Source organism: Hordeum vulgare, chromosome 6H, assembly GCF_904849725.1.
Source record: "Hordeum vulgare subsp. vulgare chromosome 6H, MorexV3_pseudomolecules_assembly, whole genome shotgun sequence".
NCBI classification, from domain to species: domain Eukaryota; kingdom Viridiplantae; phylum Streptophyta; class Magnoliopsida; order Poales; family Poaceae; genus Hordeum; species Hordeum vulgare.
In genome coordinates, this window is record NC_058523.1 from 106270811 (window position 1) to 106273462 (window position 2652).

Below are 2652 nucleotides of genomic sequence, written 5' to 3' on the forward strand. Positions count from 1 at the left end.
CAGCATAGTCATCAGTATGGATGGTGCACTTATTTTCTTCAAGATTGAAGATTGACTTGCTGACGAAATTGGTTGCTAGTGCAAGACTAGCCTGTCCAGATTATGAATCTTCTCCAGAGCCTTCTTCATCATCACATTCTTCTGATTCTGCCTCGGAATCCATTTCCTTGCCAATAAGTGCCCGAGCCTTTCTGAAGCTAGTCTTCTTGTGTGAGGAGGACTTTGAAGATGAGGATTTTGAAGATTTCTTCTTCTTCTTTGAGTCATCAGAACTGTCATCCTTGTATTTCTTCTTCTTTGATTCCTTTCCCCAGCGAGGACAATCAGCAATGTAATGACCTGATTTCTTGCACTTGTGACAGGTCCGTTTCTTGTAGTCCTCAGATGCAGATTCTGATTTCCTCATGTCTCTTCTTGATGATTTACCGAACTGGCCTCGTCGTGTAAATCTCTGGAATTTCCTCACAAGCATTGCAAGTTCCTGACCAAATTCTTCAGGGTCACAACTGCTGTCATCTTGTCTTCTTCTTCAGATGAGGAAATTGCTCTTGCCTTCAGTACACGTGGTCTGGAATAGCTTTGTCCATATAGATCTCTCTTTTCTTCTAGCTGGAATTCATGAGTATTTAGCCTTTCAAGGATATCAGCAGGATCTAGCATCTTGTAATCTGGTCTTTCTTGGATCATCAGAACTAAAGTGTCAAATGAAGAATCCAAAGATCTCAGCAGTTTCTTCACAACTTCGTGATCAGTTATGTCTCAAGCTCCCAGTGCTTCAGTTCATTTGATATGTCAGTGAGGCGATCAAAGGTGTCTTGGCAGCTTTCGTTTTCATGTCTCTTGAAGCGATTGAAGAGATTGCGAAGAATATCAACACGAGAGTCGCGTTGGGTTGATACTCCTTCATTTACCTTGCACAGTCTCTCCCAGATCAGTGTTGCAGAGCCTAAGGCACTTACTCTTCCAAACTGGCCAGGGCTCAGATGACCACAGATGATGTTCTTCGCTTGAGAATCGAGTTGCTTGAATTTCTTCACATCAGCTGCAGTGACACTACCAGAAATGATGGGGACACCATTTTCCACAATATACCAGAGATCAATGTCTATAGCTTGTAGATGCATTTGCATTTTGTTCTTCCAGAAGGGAAAATTCTTTCCCTCGTAGGTAGGACATGCTGCAGTCACCTTAAACATGCCTGCACTCGACATAACTAAAACTCCAAGTGGTTAAACCAAAATCACACAGAACAAGGGAGTACCTTGCTCTGATACCAATTGAAAGTGCGTTATATCGACTAGAGGGGGGGTGAATAGGAGATTTTTAGAATTTCATCACTGAGGAAATTCCTTTTGAGGAAATTCCTCATTGATGACTAACTTACAGCGGAAACAGTTAAGGATCAGTTGTGCAATCGTTCTCAACAGCAGTATTACAGAGTGAAGATTATGAAAACAGATTGCACAGCAAGCAGGCACGCAGAATACAGATGTTGATTTACTCAAGTGAAGAATTTAGGGTTGAGGAAATTCAGAGAAAGTCTTCAGCAAATTCTTCAAACAGTCACAGTGAAAGTCATCAACACATAATACAGAGAATGTAAAGAGTTGAGGAATTAGAACCCGATTCTTGGTGAAGACTGTTGTTGATGACCCAGTTCCAACTGCTGTGACAATTGTACATCTGGTTTGGAGCGGCTTGGTATTTAAACCAAAGGACACCTAGTCCCGGGACACACGGTCCCTACCGTATTCTCCTTGAGCTAAGGACACACAGTCCTCACCCAACACTCGTGGTAAGTCTTCAGGGCAGACTTCCAAACCCTCACAAACTCGGTCACCCGGCGATCCACAATTGACTGCTGGATTGCTCTAGACCATGACACCTAACCGTTTGGAGGATGCACAGTCCTCAAAGGTAAAAGGCTTCAGTCCCACACAGGAACAACTTCTTCAGTGATGCTCAATCACTAGGTTTGGCTTGTGGTTTCGGTGGGTGGTGTATTTCCTCACTGATGATTTACTCTCGAAAGCTCTGAGGAATTGGGTTGCTCTTATGACAAGTGTCAGTTTCTAACGGAGCAGCCAACCAGCTAGTGGTTGTGGGGGCGGCTATTTATAGCCTGGGAGCATCCCGACATGATTTGACATTAATGCCCTTAAATAATATGACCGTTGGAGTGGATAAGACCAGTGACTTGGCGTGTCTATCAAAACGGTCGGGACTTTCAACTGTGAGAGTCCTCATGTCACTCATATTCCTCACTTGAGGCTTTTGGTAGGATTTGGCTTGGATTGAGCATCATGAGGAAATTCATTCCATAGCGTTACTTTGACCCCCTTTAACAGTATGGTGTTCATATTCATCAAATGGGAAGAAAGTAAAACAGAAAGCGAAAATCTTCACGCTTCAATTTCTTCAGAACGATTTTCTTCAGGAACCACCGATCTTCTCAATATCAATATCTTCATGAGGAATATCAATTTCATCGCAAATTCTTCGCGATTCATTTCTTCAGCTTCAGACCAATTTCTTCAACTGAAGACATATATTTTTAGGGGTCGATATTCTTCAAATATCTCAAACTCCTCAATGACTTATAGATCATGTGTACACTTATAAACACATTAGATACTTAACCTATAAGTCTTC